This window comes from Pinus tabuliformis, chromosome X, assembly GCF_031772625.1.
Source record: "Pinus tabuliformis cultivar Carrire ecotype Pingquan chromosome X, CPIR1, whole genome shotgun sequence".
NCBI classification, from domain to species: domain Eukaryota; kingdom Viridiplantae; phylum Streptophyta; class Pinopsida; order Pinales; family Pinaceae; genus Pinus; species Pinus tabuliformis.
In genome coordinates this window covers 1,616,371,600-1,616,399,528 of record NC_142308.1, presented here as the reverse complement: position 1 = coordinate 1,616,399,528, position 27,929 = coordinate 1,616,371,600, and positions in this window count along the sequence as shown.

The following is a 27,929-nucleotide window of genomic DNA, read 5'->3' as shown; positions in this document are numbered from 1 at the left end:
CAGCTGAGTGCATAGTGGCCTAGTAGAGTCCGCAACTGAGTGCGCGGACCCCTGTAGCTGAGTGCGCAGGGCAGTGTCGAGTCTGTAATCTAGAACGAAGAATAATAAAGAGGAGTTGATTCCAATTTCTGTGTATCTATTTTGCATTGCCTTCTTTACGTTTATATTATTTTATTTATCGTAAGCACTTATATGAATGCTAAATATTATGTAATAATAATTAGTCTTACATAAACAAGTTAAGTAATCAAGTAATAATAGATTAATAGCAGGGAATTTGGGTATTATATGGGTTGTGCCCCGAGTAGGGCTGTGCGGAAGAAACATCACAGGTTGCGAAGGGATAGCAAGTGCGCATAGCGATGTGTGCAAAGGGTCAAACCACGGACCTCCAGAAGCTCATAAAACATCCTCAAGGTGGGGAAACCTAGTTCTATCACCCTCCCATACTACTTCGAGTGAGACCTTAGTCCACGCTCCCTGGACTATTGTCGAAAGGGCTAGTAGTACCGGGATTTGCTTGGCTAAATCCCCTCTAAACCTGGGCCAAGCCCATACAAGCCAACATTGTTCATGGTCGTCGACAGATTCTCTAAGATGCCCATTATGGCGGCCCATAGGAAGAGTATCACAAAACAAGCCATTGATAAGCTCTTCATTGAACGAGTGTGGGTACATTTTGGGATCCCATACTCCATTATATCAGATCGGGACCGCATGTTCCTAAGAAAATTTTGGTTAAGCCTCTGGTCAATGTTGGATATCAGGATCACTAAATCCACGACCTTCCACCCCCAAACTCATGGCCAAACACAAGTTTTCAACAGGATTATTGTACACATTTTGTGCATGTACAACACAAAGCATCCACGCAGATGGGATGAAAGCCTCCCCCATGTTCACCACAACTACAACAAAGCTCTACATAGCTAAATTGGCGATATCCTCTTTTAGGTGGGGTTGGGATTCCAACCACTATGTCCCATTGATTTGTCCATACCATTTGCAACTACTCACCTAAATTTGACTCATGTCTAGTCCAAATTTGACCAAGCTAACAACTTCATTAAGCTCATTCATTACATCCTCCAGTAGGTCCATGACATATTGGACAAAGCCAATACCAAGTACAAGCAGTGTGATGATCATCATTGAGTGCAACAAAAATTCCAGGTGGGTTATAATGTTTGCTTACATTTGTAGAAGGAGCGCCTCATTTAGACTCACTGTAAGCTTCACCTGCTCCAAAATGGGCCATACGCCATCACCAAGGTTGTACGGGACAATGCCTTCAAGGTCATCATTCCACCATTCCATGTTCTGCACCTAGTATTCAATGTGGACCGACTACAACCATACTTTCCTCCATTGTTGGACAGATCCAATGTTGTTGAGAAACTGACACCAATAGAGCTCAACCCAAGATCCATCAAGCATGAAACAACTGATAGGATCACGGAAACACATATCAAGAACACTTGGTATGAGAGGATCCATCTATATCGTGTTGTCAATGCAAGCCATCTCCTTCACTAGGACAAGTGGTTAACTGGGGACCATTTCTTCCTAAGGAGGGAAGACTAATCTAGGTGGATATTGGTGCCCACCCACCTATTCCACCTAGACCTCCATTATGTCTTGTTTGTTTCCTTGATTATATCAACATTTACTATTTTTAGTAGTTTTAAGGTCCTTAAATTCTGGACTTGTTTTGACCCCCTAAATGACATTTTTTTTGGTCCACAACAGGCTCATAGCCATGGGAAGCATGTAGAAAATCTTGTATTACTCGAAGAGATATTTCTAGAGAGGTATCATATGTATAAAATGGAAATCATATGACCAAGTTATGACATCAGGAAGTTGGCTGCCCAACCAACCCCAACGGGGCCCACAAACTCTTGGCATTTCATCTCCTTGGGTTAGGGTTTTGTTTGTATAGGGTTTTTCTTTATTTTTCAATAATAAAAAGGTCCTTGAGCCTCTTTGTAACATAGTTCAGAGGCATGTAGCTGCCACATCTCTTCTCATAGATAAGCTACCATCGCCCGAGATAGTTTATTTCCATTATGTATGTAAGCATATTTCAGTGCTTTGAGATTTATGAAATGAAGTTTTATTTCTATTTCATCTTTGTGTTTATGTTTATATCTGTATTTTGTTTTATTCGTGTATAAGTTTGGATCATTGTAAGTGCAATCATTAATAATTAAAAGACTATAATGTATTGGGTTAAAATTAAAATATCCTTTAATATTGTATGCCATTGTAGACTACAATGGAAAGCTCACAGTTAATAAAGAAAAAGAGAGAAGAAAATGGGAGTCAATTGATATATGGGTAGTATTTTATCTAGAGGAGACTAATACTTAATTGGTCTCATATAAATTTTGAGTTATCTATGAACAAAAACACACTCAAATTATCACTTTTGATTTATATTTTTATTAATTGTAGAAGGGACATGTAAGAACTTAATTTAGGAGGTAATGATGAGGGCTGAAATTGTCATTCACAGTCACCCCTTTTCCATCATTTTATCATCATTTTCCTTACAGAAATTACCTATTTTTGTCCACCCTTATCCATTCTTACCTCATTATTCATTATAACTATAGTGATTGGATTTAGTGGTAATGAACAAGTCTTTTCTATAGTCAGTTAATAATTTTGCTTGCTCTCATGAATGTTGGTTGATTATCAGTTTGCAGATATCAAATGGGACTTTGTTTTTATAGTTTCACTTGTGAAGACAACTACAAGAATTTTTGCCAACAATTCATGAAGTCAACAAGTCTTTAGGATCAAGCTGGAGTATCTTTCTAGACAACTTAGATCCATATGATATGTTCGGCCATAGAATGGAATTTATCTATAGAAAAATATATTTCTAATGAAGGAAACCGTTTTTGTTTAAAATTTTAACAACAATAGTGTAATTTTATATTATAAATATTTTACTTTTATGTTTTCATTTACTCTTTATCTTCCAACACAACCTTCCTATTTTGTCTCACCCACTTTAGATTGTTCAACCCACGAAGCTTGAAATTAGGATAAAATAGGGAAATTGTGGGAAAATAGTGAAGTTGGTTTTTCTTTTTAGATAAGTTTTGGGACACCTAACTACTATAGCTAAAATTGGTTGCCTCCTTTATTGTTGACAATAACTACTAAAAAGTAGCAGAAGTTATGTTTGTTTTGTATAAAAACTTGGAGAACTAAACTCAAAAGGATTGTCTTTTATTTGTTGATGTATACAATTATCTTTACCTAATAAAAGTTACTTATTTGAGTTCCTGAGAGTGTAAAACATGTGAATCACCAGCAGAGCCTAGAGCAAGGGTCATTCTATAGTCGTTGGTGGCTATATCTTCTTATTGGTATAAATTTCTATGTTTTCCTATTTTTCAATTTCTTTTACTATTTATATTTTTATTACATATATTTTCTACTACACATATTCATTCCAATTTATATTTTGGTCATATTTAAATTATTTTTGTAGCGTAGAATTTTGTTTTGTAATTTTATTTCTGCTCCACATCAAGTTATTTTTTAGTAGAGTACTATGTGTCATTTTATGTTAATTTGTTTTCAATAGTTGTAGTTTGTTTCTGTAGAAGCAATTGTAGATTAAATTCCTTTCAGTAAAATATATTAATTCATTTGTTGATAGTGATTTTTTTGTTGCATTTACTTTATTACTGGTAGATATTTCCATAGTTTCTTTTGCTGTTGTTTTTTAAGAAGTGCTACAAGTTATTTTTTCTTTGATTTCATTTCTTTGTTTTCAATAGGAATTAATATAAGTTTTTCAGCTACAATGATTTATACATCTTCCCATTTAATTGATTATAGCTATTATAAATGAGTTGTAATTAGTTTTCTCACTTCTTGAGCTAGGAAATTGCATAAAGCCCAAAAATCCATATACTTTGTTGAGTGTTTTGTAAATTTTACGACCTCATATTGATATAAAGTAAGGTACTTTATGAGAACATTGTAGAAGCATGACACATGGTAATGGTATGGTAGAAGGTATGTCTAATTTCTCTCTAGATTTTGATTTTTCTGAATATTTTGTTTATGGGAGACAGAATCAAGTGAACTTTTTGTCTAGTGTTAAGAGGGTAGAAGCAATATTATAGTTAGTGCACAATGATGTGTTTGGACCTGTGTCGGTTCCATAACTGGGTAAGTCTATGTACTATATATCATTTATAGATGAATTATTAAAGAATACATTGATATATCTCCTCGTAAAAAAATTCAAAGTCTTTGATAAGTTTAAAGAGTTTAAGGCTCTGGAAAAAAATAAGACAGAGAAGAAGATTAAGATGTTGAGGATTGATAATGATGGAGGATTCTACAAGAAGGAATTTGAAGAGTTTTGTAGGAAGTGTGGTATAGCATGGCAGAAAATTTCTCCATACACACCTTAGGAAAATGGAGTTGTAGAGAGGATGAACATGATGATGATGGAAAACTAAAGGAGCATGCTTAGTGGTGCTAGGTTAGGACAAAAATTATGGGAAAAGGTAGTATATGCATGTTACCTAGTTAATATATCACCTTCATCATCATTGGAAGATAAGAATCCACATGAGTTATGGAATGGTTACAAACCCTCATTCTCACATCTCATGATATTTGGTTTTTATGCATATGTCCATGTTCCGAAGGAGAAAAGAACTTGGCTGGATAGTAAATTTGAAAGGTTCATATTTATTGGATATAAAAATGGCTTAAAAAGATAAAAGTTTTGGAACCTAGAAATAAATAAGAGTGTGTATAGTTGAGATGTGGTATTCATAGAAGTGAAGGGTGTCATGAAACAAGAAGTACCGCCAAGGGAAAAGGAACTAGAAAATATAGAATTTGAACTAAAGAATGAAGAATTAGACTCCACAGAAGAACAAGAATCAAGAGAAGAATAATGATACACTATAATTTTGAGGAGATCAATTCAAGAAATATGGAAGTTATAGATGTATAAAAAAATTGGGACATATAGACAAATACTTGGCTTCATAAAGAACAGAGTCAATCACTATGTGTATTTTAAATTAATTGGTGATCATGTTATTTATTTGGTCTTGTACATGGATGATGTGTTTATAATTTGAAATGATAGAGAAAATGTCTAGGATGTGTAGACCCAATTGTCCTCTAAATTTGAAATGAAGGATATTGGCGCTGCAAATTTTATTCTGGGCATGAAAATTAAAAGAGATTGGGCAAATAGGAAACTCTAGCTAAATTAGAGGAAGTATGCTGAGACAATATTGCAGAGGTTTAATATGAAAGAAATTAAATCAATGAAGGTCCCTACTCATGTGAGTGTAAATTTAACTATAGAATAGTGTCCCAAGACACAAGAAGAGGAAGAGGGCATGTCCTGTGTTCTATATGTGAGTGTAGATGGAAATTCCATGTATGCAATGGTATATACCAAACCAAACATTTCACATGTGGTGGGAGTATTACGCAAGTCTATGTCAAAATAAGGGAAGGAGAATTGGGCAACAATAAAAAGCGTTTTCAATTATATGTGTGGAACTAGTGATTATGGTTATTTGATTTGAAAATGGAGGAGCTAGTCAATTTTATCTTCTCCAAAAACAAATAAGGACTGTTCTGACACTTTGCAAGGAAAAATGGGTCTTAACATAAATAATGTTTTCCAAAAATTCTCTTCAGGCTATAAGTTAGTCTTCACATGTAAAATTAATCATAATAAATGCAACATCGCATAACTCATACATACATATAACATGAAGAGCAGAACAAAGGATTTTTTGATGAATTTTAGCTCTCCTAGGCTAAATCTTCGGGTCTACCAACATAGCTAGACCACTCCATATATTCAGTGGATAAAGGAGTACATAAAATTTTTCTAATGAAACAAGTGGCTATTTACCCTTCAAGGAAATTTTCTACTACAAAGAACTCTCACATAAAACAACAACACAAGGTGTCTCCTAAAAATACCCTATACTCCAACTAAAAAATAGCTTACATGAGCATGAAATCACTGTAATTCCACATTGAAGAGCAAAAGCAAACCTTTCATCAACGTGACATAGTGAGAAAAGTAAACTTGAGTTGAACCTTGTAAGTAAAATTTTCTACAACAGAATTTTGAAGGTAAGAAAACCCCTACAAGGCCTTCTCCATGCTCAAACACCTTCAAGAACTGCTCAAAAAACTTGATTGATCCATACACCCTTGGACTTGAACCTGCAAAAAGTATCTTTAGATGTGCTCAAATCAGCAAATAGAGGTCCCCATTGGATCCAAAATGTCCAAAAACCTCTAAGTGGACTCTTATTGAGCTCAAATTTTCCAAAAATGCCAAAAGATATGGCTCTACAAGCTCTCCCTATAGTTTTGTTGTTACGTGTCCTACAAATCGGACTAACAGACTAACTATCCCACAAATCCTCCCTATTTTCTGCTAACAAGGTGACAATTTCACCCTCCGATGATGCAATTTTTTGGATAATTAAATTTCCCAATAACCCCTATGCGTGAAAAACTAGGCCACATGGGCCATGTGGCCATGGGTTGGGCCTCAACGCACGCCCCCACTGGCCTAGCGCCTTAACATTTGACACATGGTCTTGTCGATGGTGATGTGGCCGGGGGTCGGGGCTAACTGCTTGCCCCATCACCAGAGCTCCCGCCCTTACCGCACTGACCATATGGGTCTAAACAAAACCAAGGGCTAGCCCCTTATCTACGTGCTCATTGGTTAGCTCTCTTCGTCAATCCTACAACACGGTCATGTGGGTGCCTCATGGGACTTGGGCCTAGGGCTCCAACCCAGCTCCCAAAATTGTCAGCGCCTATGCAATCAGCCTCTGGTCATGTTAAATATTATGTGACCATGGGCTAGAGCTAAGCCCCAAGCCCTCAAGTCTTGACTTCTGTGGTCACGTGGGGTGCCATCGGACTAGGGGCTAAGGGCTTAGCCCTGATCCTTTTCCCAAACATATAATGCGCTAAACTTTAAATGATAGTTCTTGCCTATGCCTATTAAGAACCACCATGTGGCTTACTGGAGAAGTGCCAAAATGCTACCCCAGAGGTCAAGGGTTCGAGTCCTTCCTGGGGCTTTGTCCAACCATAGAAAAAATTTTAATATGCTTTGGGGTGCCACATGCAACCCATGATTGGGCCACGTGGCACCATTTCATTGATCCATGCCCAACTAATAGAAAACAACCAAAAAATGATGAACAAGAACCTACCACTTGGCGACACCCTATTCATCCCTACCTGCAGAGTCATCCTGGGTGATGTCAGTAGTATGAAATCCCATTTAGCAACCTACTCCTTTTTGTAACTCTTGGGCCAAATAATAAGAATACAATAACTTGAGCATACGGTGTCAGATTGACGTGAAACAAATGTCGTTGGATCTAGAACGATGGGAACTTCGACTTGACACTAGTTTCAAGAGTTTATGGGAACATTCATTTTTTATCTAAATTTGATCACGTGAGCACACCTCCCCACTAGGAACTTTTGGACTCCAAAAGTTTACTTCCCTAGTAAATAAAATTAGGTTGAAACTCAAAATCACCCAAAAAATAAATCCAAAATTCTTACTTTTTGATTGTGCCCTTTAAGCCCCAATCAAGGCACTTAACCTATCTTCTTTGTGAAGACCTACTGTCCTGTTAAGAATCGAGCCAATATTCTTATCGATGATGTAGGAACAAAACATTGATGAGTGGAATCTGAAAATTCTCTTTAATCTCATCTTTGCACGAATCAAAATAACTTCATATTGAATTTAAATTGTTGAATACAAACTTGGCTCCATCGTGGAATTCAAAGTAACATAAAACTTGCTTTACCATCCTCAAATTGAGCTTGTACACAAAAGTACAATGCTACAAAATTTTCAATGACATAATTGCCTTTGCCGACAAAAAACACAGTCATCTTGTACAATATTAAACAAATATTCTATTAATAACAAGTATCATCTTGAAGACGTGTATTGGTAAGTACATGAAAAACTTGTAGACAAACTTGGACGACAACTTGTACATTCCAAAAGTCATTGAACATATGGACTTATAACAAGCCAATACATAACATCAATGAAAAACACATACTTGTTGCACATAGTGACTATTATTTTTCACTTTACAAAAGTACCCAAACAGGTAAACAACAACAAGTAATTACAAATTTACAAACCAACTTTATAAATAGTCTACCTAATTTATGCATCTCCTGGGCATATGGGTTCTCTTTTGCATCATATTTGCCTTGAAGGTTTCTTTAGTATTACTACGAGTCCTCTTTTCCACCTCTTGCTTCCCTTGCATTAAGTTGCACAATCCTTTGTCCCTTCTTGGAACAAAGCTCTCGATGTAATTTCCAACATCGTGCATTTCCATGCTCATGCATCATGCAATGGGTACAAAACAATTTTCTCTTGCTTGCTCAAATACAAAACATAGCCTATTAGGGGAATTTTGACGTCTAAAATGGATCTCCTAAGGAAATAATACAATAGTAACTAAACCAATAAAATAGTATTTATGAATTTGTATTTCACTTTTTGCACCACAATCCATGTAACCATAGTTAAATTCAATTGAAATGTTGTACCAAAATAAAAGTAATAAAAAAATTGTATTGATGTGACTATAAATAAGAATAAGTGTTTCAAGAAAAAGTCATTTTCATTGAACAACTAATGCATTTGTCCTTTGTACTTAAATAACTTAAAATATATTATAAATATAAATTCATAAATTTTTAATTGTATAATATATTATTAATTAAAATTTATATTATTTAAATTATACAATTAAATTATATAATAACATGTAATTAATATAAACTGCTAATTAACATGTAATTAATTAATATACTATATAAAAGTCAAATAATATAATATAATAAATGCAATATGTTATTTTATGTATCAATTTATAAACTAGTTACAATTGTCATGAAATTGTGCAAGAGTTTATCAAATAATTTATAAAAATTAAAGATATAATTTTTCTTTGGGACGTAATAACTTGAAATTAAGAAGAATTTTTAAGATCAATTTATTAAAAAAAACCATCAATCATACAAAAACAATATTTTTTTCTTAATTTTAATATGCTTTTACTACTATTAATATTATAATAATATTATTCATAGATTTAATTTATCCTAAATTACAAAGTCACAATTTTATTTATTTTTATTTCGCATGTATAATATGTATGTATAGATATTACTTGCAATTAATTTGAAATTGTAATATTAAATAAAATGAGATGAATATATAATTTAAAAATAAATATATGCAAATATACAAATATAATATTCACTGAAAATTGTGTAAATCTGTAAAGATTGTATAGAGATATGCATTATTTCTTTCAAAAAATATGAACTTACAATAATAATATTTTATTCAAAAAGTGTGAAATGATTTTTATTATGAGTATTTTACTTTATGGCTTTAAAAGTACTTAGAGCACTACCATGGTTATCCATGAGTTTTTATCTACCATTGAGAATGTGACAAGTAAGTACCTTTAACTCAAGAAATGTCACCTCAACCATTGGGATGATGTCATCTCCTAAAATGTGATTGGTTCTCATAAAGTGAATTTTGATTGTACATTTTCTTTAAGATGTCAATTTTAGACTTCAAAATTCCTCTAAGAGGCTAGATCGCTCAATATATTCAGTGGAAAAAAGAGTACATAAAAATTTGTTGATGAAACATGTGGCTATTTCCCCTTTGAGGAAATGTTCTCATTCAAATAACTATCACTTAAAATAACAACAAAAGGTGTCTCCTACAAAGACCCTATACTCCAACTGAAAATGAGCTTACATGAGCATGAAAGCACTTCAATTCCACATTGAAGACAAAAACAAAGCTTTCATAAACATTTCATAGTGAGAAAAGTAAACATGAGATGAACCTTATAAGTAACAGTTGCTACAATATACTTTTGAAGAAAATAAAACCCCTACAGTATCCACTCTCAAACACCTTCAAGAACTGCTACAAAAACTTGATTGATAAATACACCCTTGGACTTGAACCTACAAAACGTCTCCCATATATGTGCTCAAATTAGCAAATAGAGGTCACCATTGGATCCGTAATGTCTAAAAACCCCTAAGTGGACTCTTCTTGAACTCAAATTGGTCAAAAACTCCAAAATATATGGCTCTACAAGCTCTCCCTGTAGTTTTGTTGTTATTTGTCCTACAAATCAAACCAACAAACTAATTGTCCCATAAATCCACCCTATTTTTTGCTAACAAGGGCTCAATTTCACCCTCCAACAGTTCAATTTGTTAGACAATTAAATTGCCCAATAACCCATGTGCACGCAAAACCAGGCCACATGGGCCATGTGGCCACTGGTTGGGCCTTAATGCCCGCACTCGCCAGCCTAGTGCTTTAATATTTGGCACATGGTGTTATCGATGATGATGTGGCCAGGAGCCAGGGCTAATTTCTCGTCCCTCCCACTATATCTCCCATCCTTACCACATTGGTCATATGGGTGTAAACAAAAATAGGGGCTTGCCCCTTTATCTCCACACTTGTAGGTTAGTGCTTTCCGTTGAGCCTACAACATGGTCCTGTGGGCACCTCATGGGACTTAGGGCTAGGGCTTTGACCCAAGTCCCAAAATTTTTAGCGCCTATGCTATTTGTCTCTAGTCATGTGTGATATTATGTGACCATGGGTCGGGGCTAAGCCCCGGGCCCTCAAGTCTTAGCTTCTGTGGTAATGTGGGGTGTCGTTGGACCAGGGGCTAGGGGCTTAGCACCAACCCTTTTCCCAAATGTATAATGCACTAAAATTTAAATAATAGTTCTTTCCTATGCCTATTAAGAACCACCCCATGGCCTATTGGCAAAGTGCTGCAATGTTACCCTAGAGGTCGAGGGTTCAAGTATTGCCCGGGGCTCTATTCAACCATAGCCAAAATTTTAATATGCTCTTGGTGCCACATGGCACCATTTCATTCGTCCACACCCAACCAATAAAAAATAACGAAAAATCAACAAACCAGAACCTGCCACTTGGTGACACCCGGTTGTTTCGTACCTGCACAATCACCCTAGGTGAAGTTAGCGATACGAAATCCCAGTCAACTTGACAGTTAGCAACCTACTCATTTTTTTAGTTGTTGGGAAAAATGATTAGAATGGAATAAATTGAGCATACGATGTCGGGTTGATTTGAAATGAACGTCGTTGGATTCAGAATGATGAGAACTTTGAGTTGACATTAGATTTATGACTTTCTAGGCAATTTCATTTTTGAGTTAAAATTTGATCACCTTATCATTTGTGCTACTAAGGAATACTGGGGTTGGATAAAGTGTTGTAAATACATTTCTTTGCTGATGTAGATTGGTTTGGATATCTAGAATTCTGAAGATATAAAAGTGGGTATGTGCTTAACCTATTTGGAGAAGCGATCAATTGGATGAGAAAGAGACAATATGTAGTGTTACTTTAAACTACAGAAGTTGAAAACATGGAAACCACTCATGCAAGCAAGGAAGCAGTTTGGTTATAGATATTGTGTTCAGGTATGGGGTTGGCATAGTAAGCTATAAGGATATATTGTGATAGTTAAAGTGAAATCTTCTTGGCAAAGAACCATTCTTATCATTCTAATATGAAGCATATTGATGTTCAGTGTCACTTTGTGAGGGATATGGTTTAAGAAAAAAAGGTATTGATGGTAAAGGTGGATAGGTTGAATAATGTTGTAGATGCATTGACAAAGTATGTGAGCACTGAGAAGGTCACTTGGTGCAGAGAAAATATGGGCATTACTACCCTAGATTGGTAATTGTAAAATCCTATGACCCCTTATGTGCAAAGAAAATGACAAGTGGGAGAATGTTGGGTGTGTGTTACATGTGTGATATTTATGTGTCGAGAATGATGAGGGGGGTGGAAGCCCCCCTTGTTCAAGGGATCAGAAGAGGAGGAATATCCTCCTTTGTCAATAGGTTTGTGTGGGTGAGGTATCCCCCCTACATAGGGTTCGGGGTAGAACCCAAAAAAAACAATGTAAACTATCAAACAAGAATTGTAAACTCAAAACGAGAACTCTAGCAAAAAAAAACCAAAAAAAATGAAAAATAACCTGAAAACAAAAAGTGTTGATGCTGAAATAAAGTTTTTTTTTTGGGTAAAATTTCAAGATATTTTTAAAATGATAGTAAAATCCAGTAAAACCCAATATTTTTTGTGCAAAAAACATCATGAAAAGGAAAAGTGTTGATGATGGCATAACATATTTTTTTCGATGTAATTTTTCAACACTTTTTAGCAATGGTGTCAAGGGTAAAAGTTCATGACTCCAAAAATCCTTAAAATTCCAATGGTTTTCATGTAGAACATTAAAGATAAATATCACATCTCTTAAAATCCTTAAAATTCCAACAATTCTTAGCAATGGTGTTAAAGATAAAATTGAATGGAATAGTTGAAGGTGAACGTCCATGAAGAAACCCAACACTTTGAAATTGAATGGACTTTGAATAGTCTGGAATATGAAATGATAATTCCTTGTCATATCCAAGCCTAGTTTTGTGCTTGTTATGGAAAAGCTCTTCCCAAGGTCTGACGATTAGCTTAGGAAGTGTTGGATGGCTTTTTGCTTCTACATATAACTATGTTGCTTCATTACACACTAGATCTGAATCAAGTATAACATTATTGACTTGTTTTTTATGGGAGTTTGTTTCAATGTTCTAAGCAGAAATAGGTTCAGAATGATGATTCCACTGTTGTAATTCTTCCTACTGCAATTGAGATTCAAGCTGCAAAAAATCAATCTTTTCTTGTGCACGTTGAAGACAAATTTGAATATCAAAAATAGTGTCCTTGCTAATTTTAACAGTGTTTTCAACAATAGACATGATTAGAGTTTTCAATAACTCTAATACATTGTCAATTTGATCCATTTAAAAACTTAATTTTTTGTTGCAATTCCACCATATTTTCTATGTTCAGATATAGGAGGCTTGACAGAAACTCTTTAACTAGTGCAATTTTGTCCAACATTAGCACCCTAAGAACACTCTCTCAACATTCCAAGAGACATAATTAGCACTTCACCCTATGAAGTGACTTCACTTTCCGTTGTTAGAATACACAAATGCCTTGAGGCTTTAATTTATCAGTTCAACTAAAAGAACACCATTTTCTACAAGAAATTCTATGACAGATAAATCAGATTGATTCTTGAGCATAAATTTCCACTGTATATGTTTATTTGTTGTAGAATATTCCAGCACAACGTCGAAACAATTCATCTGATGCCATTTGGCATGTGAATCTATGGAACTCAGGAATGAGCGATCCCACACAATGAGAGGATGCAAATTATCAGTTAGTGGCCAACGTTTTCATCGACCATCCACCTGAAATAATTGCTTAGCAGCCAACATTTCCAATTGTGACTGAGCGTATTCCAATCCTTATGAAGCAGAGGGTATCAAATTAAAATGACATTTCCAGCTACGATTAAGTGTAGTTTGAATGCAACACAATTGCTAAAGACAACAAAATCAATGAACCACAAATGTTTGAACCATTCACTGCTCCATTTAATGTAATAATAGAAGGGAATGCATCGAAATGTTTCTTCAGGCCAAGAAATTCAACCAAGCACACACAGATTACTAATGACAACATAAACAATGCCTTGTTGGTTACTGCTTTGCAGGATCGCGCGCTAATGTGGTATATTAAGTACTGTGTTGATCATCCTTTAGCAATGCTAGTAGAAACTAAGGATGATTTAAACAAGGAGTTTAGTAATCCTAAGTCTGACTCACAATCAGTTGTTGGATTTAAGGAAATCATGATGAAGGTTGGTGAGATGCCTTGGGAGTTAGATCAAAGACAAAAATGTGTGATCTGCAAAGCTAATATGCAGCTCATAGATGGTCAACATTGTGAGTGGTTTATAACATTTCTTCTACCCTACCTGAGGATTACTTTGTCAAAGCAAAAGATAGGAACTCAGGAAGAATCCCTGGAAATCTTGATGAGACTGCACGAGATGCCTATTCAGGACACAACTTTCAGAGTTTAACAAATTCACTCGCAGTTGCAGAACCTCTTCTTGGAATTGCAGAGCTTGAAAAAAGAGAAGGAGGCTAGGCCATCGGTGCGCGAGGAAGTTTGGTGCCTCAAGTGTAAGAGCCAGGGGCATGATAAAGACCACTTCCCTGTCTTTGCAACTTATATTACATGGGCGGGGGGGGACCGATTCCCCTAAGGTAGGCGGCTCCAGCAGGACCGAGTGCAGGGCCCGCGCTATGGTGCATTATTTGTCAGGTGGCTGGAAAACATGTAAGGGATAATTGTCATTTACAACAAAAGTTCATTCAAATGCCACAATAATTGTTCTACGATTTCTGCAAATCGGTGGGTGGCGATGAGTGTCACTGTCACAACTATGAATTGATGGGGAAAGAACGCCCACCTACTGAATGCAAGCAGAAACGCGGCCTCTAGACTAGGGCGCAGGAAGGGTGCATGGGAGTTATCAAGGAAGAGGATGGGGTTAAGGAGGAGGATGACCTGGTAGAGGTCACGTGAGGTTATTTTCTATAACTATGGGACACCAGGGCACTACACGCAGGAGTGTCAAAATCAAACACACCCCTCCTGTCAATATTGGAGCCAGTTTGACCACACTATAAAAGAATGCCCTGTGTTGATAGCTAAGATATAGGAGAAGAAGGTGCAACCTCAGCAACCAACTCAGAACTTACAAATGATGAGATTTGAGCTGTATGAGGAACATCTAAATGTGAATAGCGTGTTGAGAAGTGGAATAACAACTGGGAATGATAAGGGAAAACTACCTGAAGAGGACGGATGGGTCCGTAAGGCCCCCAAGAAGGAAGTTGGGTTCAATCTAGAGCACATGAAGGAAACATTTATGGAAGCTAAGAAAATCTTCGTTGAGGCATCTACCTTAGGAAGCCATAGCAAAGTACGAGAAACTAGTGCGCCTACAAAGGTTGAACCCTCTATACTTACCACGTTCCTGGAAACCTGCATGAAACTTATGCGTGATAGAAAGGTTGTGAAAGGTCTGCAAGAGTTGATAAAAATGTTTGTTGGTAAAGAAAGCACTCTTGATGAACACCGTGTAGTAAGAAAAAATGGCAAACATAAGGCAAGAACATTGCGCGAGATGAGGCTCCTCGCGCAGATAGGAGTTTATGAGATGGACGAGGTTATTTTGGATCTGGGGTCTGACGTGAACGTTTTTCCTAAACAAACATGGGAGAGAATGGAGAGACCTATGCTGCAATGGTCTCCAATCCAACTTAGAATGGAAAACCAAAAGAATATCATCCCTATGGGATGACTCATTTTGAACTAATAGAAATTTTCGAGAGCAACAACCCATACCGTGCACTCCTTGGAATTGACCGGTTGATTGATATGAATGGAGTCATCAACTTAAAGAAGACGGTGATGTCATTTGAAAGGAAATCACTTTGGGTTGTAGTACTATTGTAGCTGCTACAACCATCCTCCAAAAATTTTCCTTAGCCTATTTTGGAGCCTCCCTACTAACCTTGACAACAGCTTGCCTTGCTTCGTCAAGTCCTCAAGCTTCAGTGCCTTTATTTCTTAATGGCAGCCTGTCGATCATAGTTCGAACTTTTCCCCTCACAGGCTGCTCATCTGGACTTGGTCGAGTTGCAGGTTGAGCAGCTTCCTAGTGAAATTTGCACATTTCTGGAGGGAAACCAACCTTCCCTCCAGGAATTGCGTAATTCCCTTTGACAACCTGCTAGGCTCCAGGGTTGCGCAATCCTGCTAGCCAACCCTCCCAATAGGATTTGCGTAATTTTTCCCATCAACAGGTAGTTCAACCTAAGATTTGCAAAAATCTGGGGAGTAGTCAGCTATTGGGCTCATAAATTGTGTAATTCACCTGGGTAGTCAGCCCAACTTATAGTCAAGAATGCACATTTTTCTCCAGCATTCAAGCAGTCTCTTGCATGTGCAGCTGAGTTGGCTGGTTCTCTTCAGGACTGAGCAAAATAGACTTGCATGCATAGGCTTCTTCTCCCAAGGAAACATACAAAGGCATCCCTTGTTTTACGGATCTATGTTTAGTAGTTGGAGGTTACATGCAAGGAGTAATTCTAAAACCTCCCTCCAAGTGTCACTTCCCTTAGATTTGTGGCATTCACATCATAACCTCGATGTTATCAAAACTCATCAACTGGACGTTACATAGCTCATTCCTCACATCAACCTTGTAGCTCTATCATCCCATATCACATCTGGGAGTAGTTGGCACATTCAACTTAGATGTTTCGGGGTAAGCTTGCTTCCCATGCCTTGTGTTACGCTTTTGTCGCTTTTTGTGCATTTGCTTATGTGAGTGTTGTTTGCCTGATTTCTTTGAGCGCCTGCTGTCATTTACATATATTCTAGCTTGTCTTAGCTTTGTTTCAATTTTCGTTGCTATCTCACTATTTTTGCATGCATGAAACTTCTTTGTGCGGATGTTTGCCCAACCAGCAAACGACCTCACCCACATGCATGTTGATATGTCAGTGGATTCTTGGCCCAAAAATTTTCACGAATCTTCCCTTGGGCCAACAGTCCTTCCCAGTTGGGATTTCTCATTATGCAATCCCAACAGCCAACTGCCCAACTGGACTGTGCATTACGCAGTTCCAGCAATTAGTAAGTCTCCCAGTAGCTTTAACTATGCCTTATGTAGCCTTCGCAGTCAGTCTCCTGACCTCTCAGCCAAAATTGTGCAACCTTCATGATCATTCACCCAGGTATGTTGCAAGTCAGTTCTCATTCTCATTTTGGTTTTTCACTAAAAGATTGCTTGCTATGAGTGTTTCCATGTCTCTAGGTATCACAGGTGTTCATCTTCCTCCCAGAAGTACAGTTAAAATGGTTTCCAAGAGAACAAAGACAAAGACACCATTCAGAGCATGCTTGGGGATGCAGTTGATCAAGTGTACATGGGCTTACCTACTCACGAAGACATCAATTTGTTTGTGGACAAGGACATCAAACAGCATCATCATAGCAAGCAACATCATGAACAACAGTTGAAGGTAGCATATCAAACGCAACAAACGCAACAAATGAAGTGAATGTAGTGAATGCAAGAGGAAGGTTGTTGAAAACATAGATACAGAGCAAATTTGCAAGATCAAGCAGATCCACTGATAATGAAAGAAGCTTTGGAGACTTAGACTATGAAGTGACGATGCCACATGAAGATTACGCGAAGGAAAAAGATGGAATAAAGAAAGAGTTGCATGTGCCGAACAAGAAACTTAGGAAGAACATGAAGCTCTGTAGATAGACCAATGAGTTACAGTGGGAACATGAAAAGCAGTGGGTACAACATGCACTCATGGATGAAACTACGGTAGTATACGTTAAGGATCCATCCCAGCAACTAAAACAGAGCAAACATGGTGAGTAGTGTTGTTGATCGCATGCAAAGGATCCAGCAGCATGCATGTCGTTGAGCACACACATGCAATCCAACCCATTCAACACACTCACCAAGGTGAAGACGAGAAGCAAGTCCAAGTGGGGTTGAACATGCACTTCGGCAAGTTGATGTGCATGACCACCAACACACACTTGAAGATTAGCACAAACACTATACATCAGTGTGTTGTCGATTCAATCGTACCCAAGAAGACCATGCACATGTTAGTAGACAAGTTGGATGAAGGGGATGAACCAATGCACCATTTGCAATAGAGGCAAGAGTTCGCTTCAACAAGATGTCACCATGAGGTGCATGCACACCATCACGGACGACCAAGCTTGGCATCAGCTCACCAAATTCACCATCACAACCATCTCAAAGAGTTGGTCTCACCACAGTGGACCAAGTGTCAGTGATATCTTGCAAGGCTTTCTCAAGCCATGATGTCTCACATGCATACATGTGCATTGTAATGTTAAGTCATGTCAAGTGTAAGTCGAGTGTCAACAATTGGAAGTAACAGTCATAGAGTAGGTGAAGAGTCATGACAGTAGTTGAACTATCACAAAGGGGAATGTCAAGGGTCACCCCACCCTATGCTATAAATAGTCCCCCATAACTCATTGTATAGGCTTTTGGTCAGCCAAGTTTCCACTAAGACTCTCTTGAAGAAGGCTTGGATAGTATTGTAACGTGCCTTGGCTTCTCCACTACATGGAGCTAGTACATCTCTTTGGAGGAGCAAGTGGATGTGGCTATAACGTTCTACTGATAGGGCTAGCAGGTTTACATGGTGTATTGTATGATTGTGACTTACACTTCTTTATATAATAAAAGGCAACACATTTTCATGCATATGTTGTTATTGTAGTTGGACTGCTCCAATTGCCTTAATGATATATGTTGTTCAACTTACGTATTTGTATATGAACTTATTTATATGCAATTATATGAATCTTGTTGTTAATGTATTGCATATGTTGTTAATGTTGTCACCATCTGTGTCGACAGCTATGCCAGACATCAAACAAACCTTTCTCTAAACCTTGTTATATCAATTGTCACACTCGTCTCGTACTGATCCGTGAGTGTTGTTCATGTTATCTTACCTTGTATGTTGGGACTATCACATCCATGTCAACTGCTCTATCGGAAGTTTTGCATGTCCTTTGTTGCTGTGTTCCTAGCTGAGTTGGGACTGATCCCTTTCAACCTGGAACTCACCTTCACCTTCCTCTCCCTTTGAAGTGTTAGAACCTATCATACTCATTCCTTGAGTCATTGCATCAGTCACACCCTTGCTACTGACAGAGTTATCTTACTTGCCTCTATGCAACATCGCGGTTAATGCATTACCTTACGACCCCTGCTAGGACTCCTACACCAAATGGTTTGAGGTCTAATTGGGACTTCTTACCAAGGAGACCCCCTTGACATGTTGGCGGGTCTAGCACTGTCAAGATTTCTGGTGCTAGAAGGAGGGCCTGATGACAAGCAATTTCCTCTCATTTAGTTTTGAACCTTTACATATATTTCATGGAATCTTGCATTCTTCCTCCCCTGAGGTGTTTCTTGAATCGTGAGGATGTATCCATCTCAGGAAGCTTTACAATCTCTTGTCCACTCACATGTATGATGGTGAAGGTGAAGTGGCCTAGCCTGAGCACTTACATAACTTCCTTTCCATGATTTATGATGAAGATGAGTTTACTGATGAATAGGAAGGTCTGATGCTTGCATTCACCCTTCGTGAATCCCCATTTCGTTGGGTGCTCAGCCTACCGTTTAACATCATGCACTCATGTAATATCTTTTATGATCTTATTGAAGACATGTTCCATCATTTTGATCCAGACAATCTGTACCAGAAACTGTTATAGCAACAGAGGGCTCCACATGAATCCATTATTGATTTTTGGCAGCGATTCCGTGATTTGCAGTTTCAAGATCGGAAGAGCCAGATGAAGTTTTCTTATCTTTGGGACTAGTTCGAGTATTGTCTTAAGAAATCTTCCTGTCCCATGAGAAATCTTGATGTCAAGCCTCGCTCAGCCTTCTTTCTTGATGGAACTACACAATCCCATATGGGAGCAGGCACTGTCTCAATGGACTATCAGCCTCCCATTCATTCAATAGTTCCACCCTCTTACAGTGATGTTGAAGATCATGTTCGCACATCTGTTCATTCTGCACACCCTCCCAACTTCACTCCACTTAATTTTTGCGCAAAGTTTGTTGTGAGTCCTTCAAGTTCCAATATGCATTCCTTTTTTTGACCTTCGTCTTTGCACTCAGGTGTTCCTCCAGATGATGTTGTTGTGTTCATCCATTCTGGACTCTTCACTTGTTGTCAACGAGAAAAAACCCACTTATGGAGTTGGTGTTTCACAACCAACACGCGCTATCAGTCATGAAGAGTATGAGTGGGAACTTGAACATGAACACTCGGTGAAGGATGAATCCCTTCCATCCGAGCCCCCTCCGTTCCTTCCTAGCTTCTTTGGTAAACCTTCCATCCATGATTTTGTATATGTGTATTCATCTACGGATGCATCCATTATTGATCACTCGCAAGACTCATCGGATTCTAGTCCATTATTCAACAACGAAGAGGATAATTTATTTATTGAAGATCCACTTGAAACTTCATTTTTCTTTTCCGAAAACATAAAGGATGAGCTCGTTCAATTTTCATCTACCCCTCTGTTTGATTCATCTGATCATGATGATGTCGAAGAATTCATTTATTTTTCTGATTGTGGTGGTCGTGATGCATTTACTTCCATTTTTTATCACGATCATGAATCTATTGGAGTTGATATTTTGAAGCCATCGATTTATGATGATCTACCTGATGATGAATTTGAGACACCCAAGACTGTCGAGGCACTTCAACCCAAGTTGATGGTTATGTCAGGCCCTTGCTCTCTTGGGGTCAGTCTCACTTCCGATCATGAAACTGTTCAATCACCCAAGGCTTCTCATCACTCATATGTATGCACTCAAGATCAATCTAACACTTAGATCACACTTCCTCCACTTGAACTACACGATCCCATTGCTCATGCATTGGAGAAGTCTTATATTACAAGCACCTGTGCGCAACGCAAGTTATCTTTGTTTCTTGTGTTTGCTTGCATGTCATAGTCAAGAGTGTGCTTGTGCTTCAAAGTTGTACGTAGTGTCACATATCACCATGATAAGTCCATAGACTGTCCTTCATGCAAATGCACTCATTTATGTTTCGTGGGCACTTTGAAACAAGAAGTGTGGTTGTCTTCATTGTTATATATTTTTTGTATGTTGGTCCACATGAATGGGTTACTTGCAGACCAAGCCTTCACCAACATGGGTCTACCAATGCGCTGGTGGCTACATTGGAAGTATCACTTCACGTGATCAGGCCCATGTATCGTTAATGTAGGAGTAGGGGTAGTGTTTGCTCTCAGTTGTTTGCTTGCATGCTTGTTTGCTTACATGCTTTGTTTGCTTGTTTGTTTGCTTGCTTCTTTGTTTACTTGCTTTGCTTTCATTTATGCTTCTACTCTTTCTTTTCTTTGTTGATTGTTAGCCCATTCGCTTGTTTCATTCGTAGGTTAGTTCACATGAAACCATGCGTCACTCATGAAATGAGATGGGTAAAGTACAAGAGGGCTTGTACAACTATGACTACTTGGTTATCTGTCATCTTGCCTCTGTACGATGAGCTTGTTACTTTTAGTCCACGATATTTCGAAGGATAATATGTACTCTTCCAAGTGAACCTTGTTATAAACACAATGCTTGCGTGCTAACTAGTGTCACCTTCTCTAGTCGATTGTTTTTGGGTTAACCCTTGTCAGCTCAGTCAAGTAGAGCAAGGTGAGGGGGAAAAACTTAATAGCCATCTCAGACATATAATAAACTACTTATTTGCTGGAACAACCTATTCTACTCTTAATAAGTCAGGATCCCTCTTCTGCCTCTGAAATGAATAAGTGTTATGCACAGTGAAAATGAAAAAAATGAAAAGTAAAAAAAAATCGAAATGAAAATTGATTAAGGTGAAAGAAGAGAAAGGCTTCCTATGTAGGGAGGTGATGCAGGTAACTCCGTTGGGGTACTGACCAGGCTTGCTGGCAATGGAGGCATGCTTGTGTTCCTATGTGACTCCACCAGGGTACTGTCTAGGCCTGCTGGAAGTGGAGCAACACCAAAGATGAAACTTAGACTCTGACGACTATACTGCTTGTGCACTTATATACCCCTCAACCCCAATCAAAACAACTGTGTTGCCTTCACTTGGAATGTGTGTCAATTGACCAAGAGTCTGGTAGATGCTACATCTCATAATCAATCTAGTGTGAAGCCAAGATGAACTGAGAGCTCAACAATAATTATGAAGGTGTTAGACTTGCTTTTCACGAACAATGTCCATTCAGAGAGCTGGAGTTCTACTAGTGTGTCACCAACTGTTGTAGCGGCTACAACAACCCTCCAAAATTTTTCCTTAGCCTATTTTGAAGCCTCCCTACTAACCTTAACAGTAGCTTCCCTTGCTTCATCAAGTCCTCAAACCTCAGTGTCTTCCTTGCTCAATGGCAGCCTGTCGACCACAATTTGACCTTTTCCCCTCACAAGCTGCTCATTTGGACTTGGTCCAGATGCAGGCTGAGTAGCTTCCCAGTGAAATTTGCACATTTCTAGAGGGAAACCAACATTCCCTCCAAGAATTTCATAATTCCCTCTGACTACCTATTGGACTCCAGGACTGCGAAATCCTACCAACCAACCCTCCCAGCAGGATTTGCACAATTTTTCCCATCAATAGGTAGTTCAGCCTAGGATTTACGCAAATTTTGGTAGTAGTCAGCTACTAGGCCTATAAATTGCCTAATTCCCTTGGGCAATCAACCCAGCTTACAGTCAGGCATGTACATTTTTCTCCAACAGTCAAACAGTCTCTTGCATGTGCAGTTGAGTTTACCGGTTCCCTCCAGGACTGAGAAAAATAGACTTGCATGCATAGGCTACTTCTTGCAAGGCAACATGCAAAGGTATCCCTTGTTTCGAGGATCTATGTTAAGAAATTGGAGGTTACATGCAAGGACTAATTCTAAAACCTCCCTCCAAGTGTCGCTTCCCCTAGATTTGTGGCATGCGCAACATAACCTCGATGTTATCAAAAATCATCAACTGAATATTGAACACTTCATTCCTCACATCAAACTTGTAGCTATAACATCCCACATCACATCTAGGAGCAGTCGACACATTCAGCTTAGTTGTTTTGCGGTAAGCTCGCTTCCCATGCCTTGTGCTGCATTTCTGTTGCTTTTTGTGTATTCACTTGTGTGAGTGTTGTTTTCTTGATTTCTTTGAGCGCCTACTATCGTTTACATATATTCTAGCTTGTCCTAGCTCTGTTTCAATTTTCGTTGCTATCTCACTATTGTCGCATGCATGAAACTGCTTTGCACTGACGTTCGCCCAACCGGTGAATAGCCTCACCCACATGCATGTGGATATGTTTGCTCAATCTTCCATTCATGTTTTTCATGCACTATCTATCACTTCTGCTATCACTTAGTGTTGCCATGCATTTCATCGACTAACTTGCCTTCAGTTGCCAGTCAGAGAGTTGGGCCAACCTTGGCCCAGTCTCTGCCTTCACCAAGGCTACATTACGTAATCTGGAGACAAAAGGCTCACCTTCCTCTCCAGATTTGTGCATTTTTTCCTAGCACTAGCCTCTTGGAATAAATTGCGCATTCTGGAGGTCAGTGGCTACTTGGCCCAAAAATTTGTGCAAATCTGCCCCTGGGCCAGCAGTCCTTCCCATCTGGCATTTCTCATTACGCAATCCCAACAGCCAACTGTCTGACCGGACTGTGCATTCCGAAGTTCAAGTAGTCAGTAAGTCTCCGAGTAGTCCGGAATATGCCTTGTGCAGTCTTGGCAATTGGTCTCCCGACCTCCCAGCTGAAATTGCGCAACTTTCATGATCATTTACCCAGGTATGTTGCAAGTCAGTTCTCATGTTCATTTTGGTTTTCGACTGACAGATTTCTTGCTATGAGTGTTGCCATGTCTCTAGGTATCACAGGTGTTCATCTTCCTCCCAGCAGTATAGGTACAATGGTTTCCAAGACAGTAGAGACAAAGACGCCGTTCAGAGAATGCTTGGGGATGTAATCGATCAAGCGCCCATGGGCTTACCTACTCATGAAGACATCAAGCAACAGCATCACAACAAGCAACATCATGAATAACAGTTTAAGGTACCATACTGAATGCAGCAAACACGAAAAATGAAGTGAATGCAACGAATGCAAGAGGAAGGTTGTTGACAACATAGAGGCAGAGCAAATTTACAAGATCAAGCAGATCCACTAATAATGAAATCAACTTTGGAGACTCAGGCTATGAAGCGATAGCATGACATGAAGATCGCACATGTTAGAAAATTATATATTACAAAGCAATGGAACGCATAAAATATTGCAGAAATATAAACACAGAAAACACATAAAACAAGAGAGACACAGATATACATGGTTCAACCAGTTTGGTCTACGTCCACGGAGAAATAGCCAATCCTTCCTTTTATATTATCCAGCAAACTGAAGAGATACAAGCTACAACAAATCTATTGTAATTCCCTCTTCACTCTCAGTCTCCTCTCTCTTCCTCACTCAGAATACAGATTTACATAGACACAATACAATTCCCTCATATATAGCGAGGGGTTTCCTTCTAGGGAAAAAAGACCCTAAATTGAACATAACTTCTACCGTCAAATCTCTTCCTAATGAATGGCCTAGATTGATGACCAAATTACAATATTTTACATGACAATTTTACATCTATTTTTAGCTTCAGGGATGCTACCCCCGATCCCCCTGCTAGGGGGCGCTCCCAAAGGTTGCAGTCGCCTCCCCCTGGAGCCCCGCCCCTGCAGCGAATATTTTACGGGCAGTATTGTTGCCCCATTATGAATTGGGGTCCAATGCGGTGATACCTTTGAATACAGAAGATAATTAGGCTCCACACCCAACAGCACGAAGGCAAAATATGGAACAAAGAATGATGCATGTGCCGAAGCAGCAACTCAGGAAGAACATGAAGTTGCATAGGCAGACCAATGAGTTGCAGCAAGAACATGAATAGCAGTGGGTGCAACATGCACTCACGGATGAAACTGCGCCAGTACAAGTTAAGGATCCATCCCAAGAGCTAACACAGAGCAAACATGGTGATCAATGTTGTTGATCACATGTAAAGGATCGAGCAGCATGCATGTCGTTGAGCACATGCATTAAATCCAACCCATTCAACACACTCACCAAAGTGAAGATAAGAAGCAAGTCCAACTCAGGCTAAACATGCACTTCAACAAGTTGATGCACATGATCACCAACACACGCTTGAAGATCAGCACAAACACTATGCATCAGTGTGTTTCCAGTTCAACCATACCCAAGAAGACCATGCGCATGTTAGCAGATGACTTGGATGAATGGGTCAAACCAATGCACCGGTTGTAATGGAGGCAAGAGCTCGCTTAAGCAAGATGTCACCATGAGGTGCATGCACACCATCACGGACGACCAAGCTTGGCATTAGCTCACTAGCTTCACCATCACAAGCATGTCAAAGAGTTGGTCTCACCACAATAGACTAAGTGTCAGTAATGCCTTGCAAGGCTTTCTCAAGCCATGATGTCTCACATGAGTACATGTGCATTGTAATGTTGAGTCATGTCAAATGTAAGTCAAGTGTCAATAGTTGCATGTAACAGTAATAGAGTAGGTGAAGAGTCATGACGGTAGTTGAATTGCCACAAAGGGGAATGTCAAGGGTCACCCCACCCTTTCCTATAAATAGTCCCTCATAACTTAGTGTATAGGGTTTTGGTCAGCCAAGCTTCTACTAAGACTATCTTACAGAAGGCTTGGATAGTATTGTAATGCGCCTTGGTTTCTCCACTGCACAGAGCTAGAACATCTCTTTGGGGGAGCAGGTGGATGTGGCTGTAACATTCTACTAATAGGGCTAGCAGGTTTACATTATGTATTGTATGATTGTGACTTACACTTCTTTATATAATAAAATCTAGTGCATTTTCATGCATATGTTGTTATTTTAGTTGGATTGCTCCAATTTCCTTAATGATATATGTTTTTTAACTTACATATTTGTATATGAACTGATTTGTATGCAATTATATGAATCTTGTTGTTAATGTGTTGCATATGTTGTTAATGATGTCACCATCCGTGTCAACTTCTCTGCCGAACATTAGACAGACCTTTCTCTTAACCTTGTTATATCAACTGTCACACTCATCTCAGACTGATCCATGCATGTTGTTCGCGTTATCTTACCTTGTATGTTGGGACTGTCACATCCGTGTTGACTGCTCTGCCGGAAGTTGTGCATGTCCTTTGTGTGGTGTGTTCCTAGCCAAGTTGGGACTGATCCCTTTCAACCTGGAACTCACCTTCACCTTCCTCTCCCTTTGAAATGTTGGAACCTATCATCGTCATTCCTTGAGTCACTGCATCAGTCACACCCTTGCTACTGACAGAGTTATCTTACTTGCCTCTGTGCGACATCTCGGTCAAGGCATTACCTTATGATCCACTCCTGGGAATCCTACACCGAACCGTCTGAGATCTAATTTGGACTTCTTACTCAGGAGATCCCCTTAACATGTTCGTGGGTCCAGCACGATTAACAAGTACCATTAGACCCTACAGAAGGATCGTGCTATACTGAACCAGACTGTGACTACGAAGAAAGTGATGATGACTTGGATCAGATCTACAAAATAACTCTGTGAGATAAAGACTAGATTAGTCCAATACCAGATGGACGGATTGCATGGGACTAGGAATGTTCATGTACCTCAGACTCAAATGAATAATTGGAGCATTGGCAGAATAGGCTGCATGAAGTATCTATCATGCGTTGCAACATGATGACTAAATCGTTGCGCTGTTTGTCATCGAAGGTAAGAAATTTACCCTATTATGATGGTTTGACTAACATAGATAAGTTTTTGGATACCTTTGAACGAGAAGTCATTAAGGATCAACGCTTCCAAGCATTAGATTTGGCACTATGCCTGCACGATGGTGGGGTACGTACAAAGATAGCTTTGATGAATGGCGAGATTATAGGAGAATGATGAGGTTGTGATTCGATCGTCCAAAAATTTGATTAACTAAGAAATATGATGGGAGAAATGATCCGCGCAATCATTTAGCAAAGTGGACTAAATTTTATGGAATGGATCCACAACCAGAGTGGGTGCATTTATTTTGTCATACTTTGGATACAATTCCTATGAATTGGTATCTAAAAACGGAGTTCTGCCATGGCACCACGCAGTGGGATATATTAAGGGAAGGATTCTTAATGACCTTCAGTTTTGAAGATGGGTTTGAATTCATTGATGAAGCACTGCAGGAGAATAAGGTAGCAATCTTCAGAATTATACGCGATCCTATGGAGTTGGTTCAGCCATATTGGAGAATCCAGTTGTGCCATGCACTGGGATGCTCTAATGTGACCATTGAGGGGGAGGAGGAAGATCCAAGAAATATCAATATTCTAGTGGGAGAAGGCCATTGCGAGGTCACAGGTCCACAACTAGAAAACCCAGACATCACTGTGCCATTGAAAACCAAGCAAGTAAACATTAGTACTGAAGAAGAGTTAAAATTTGAGAAGATTAGGGACTACTGGGATGATGCCATAGTGGATAAAGTTGTTGAGTTACTCCGCAAGTACCAGGATATTTTCCTACCAAGCCTTTAGACCTGAAGGGCAACATAGGTGACTTGGGTGTGATGAAATTCACTTTGAAACTAGACGTGAAGCCTATTAAGTAGAGGTCATATCGCCTTAATCCCAAATACAAGGAAAATGTCCGCTTGGAGCTGGATAAGATGCTAGAAGCACGCATCATCAAACTGGTGTAAGAATATGATTGGGTGAGCCCAATGGTGGTTCAAGAAAAGAAATAGAAGGGAAAAATAAGGATTTGCATAGACCTAAGGAAGATTAATGATGCCTGCATCCATGATCCTTTTCCAACATCATTTATTGATGAGGTATTGGACAACGTTTGAGGGAAGGAGGCATACTTGTTCACTGATGCATTCTCGGGGTGCCATCAAATTAATATTGTGCTGGAGGATAGGAGAAAAACAACCTTCGTGACTGAATGGAGGTGTTTTCAGTATATTGTCATGCCGTTTGGACATAAGAATTCACCTACCATATTCTCTCGCATAGTTATAGAAACATTTAAGGAGTTTATTCATAATTTCTTGGAGGTTTATTTTGATGACTAGATGGTGTTTAGTCTAGTAAAGCGCTACGTAGCAAGTCTTCCCCTAATGCTAGATAT